Here is a 640-nt window from a genome sequence, read left to right on the forward strand (position 1 = left end):
ATTTTCAGTAGAGACAGGGTTTCACCGTGTTAGCCAGGATGGTCTCGATCTCCTGACTTCGTGATCCGCCCACCTCGGCCTCCCAAAGTGCTGGGATTACAGGTCTGATTTTTTTTTTTTTGACCGAGTCTCGCTCTGTCGCCCAGGCTGGAGTGCAGTAGCGCAATCTCGGCTCACTGCAACCTCTACTTCCCGGGTTCAAGCAATTCTCTGCCTGAGCCTCCCGAGTAGCTGAGACTACAGGCACCCGCCACCATCCTGGCTAATGTTTGTATCTTTAGTAGAGATGGCATTTCACCATCTTGTCCAGGCTGGTCTTGAAATCCTGACTTTGTGATCCACTCACCTCAGCCTCCCAAAGTGCTGGGATTACAGGTGCGAGCCACCGTGCCCGGCCATACTGTTGTTCTTTAGTTGGTTTACTAAATATCCACTTATACACCTAGGATAAACTGATTCTTACCCCCAAAGGATTTGGAATTGCTTTCTGCTTTAGATGGCTGTAGGTCAAAGGTTTGCAAGCTCGTACATGCTTAAACATTGACGGAGAAGCCTGTGAAGCCTTCATATTCCCAGGGCCCTGCTATGGCGTCCAGCAATCTATGAGTTCAGTGAGTCCCCTAATCATTCTGCAGTTGGC

The 640-nt window shown here is 49.7% G+C and overlaps 1 protein-coding gene across 1 annotated transcript in view; it reads right to left on the reverse strand.

Annotated features, from left to right (window-relative positions):
- Positions 1 to 640, reverse strand: part of NUDT19 (nudix (nucleoside diphosphate linked moiety X)-type motif 19) — a gene marked incomplete at its 5' end in the record, with an annotated part of 33,304 nt that overhangs the window by 12,407 nt on the left and 20,257 nt on the right. The window lies entirely within an intron of this gene.

The sequence above is a fragment of the Mandrillus leucophaeus genome, unplaced genomic scaffold (genome assembly GCF_000951045.1).
Source record: "Mandrillus leucophaeus isolate KB7577 unplaced genomic scaffold, Mleu.le_1.0 Scaffold48, whole genome shotgun sequence".
NCBI lineage: Eukaryota > Metazoa > Chordata > Mammalia > Primates > Cercopithecidae > Mandrillus > Mandrillus leucophaeus.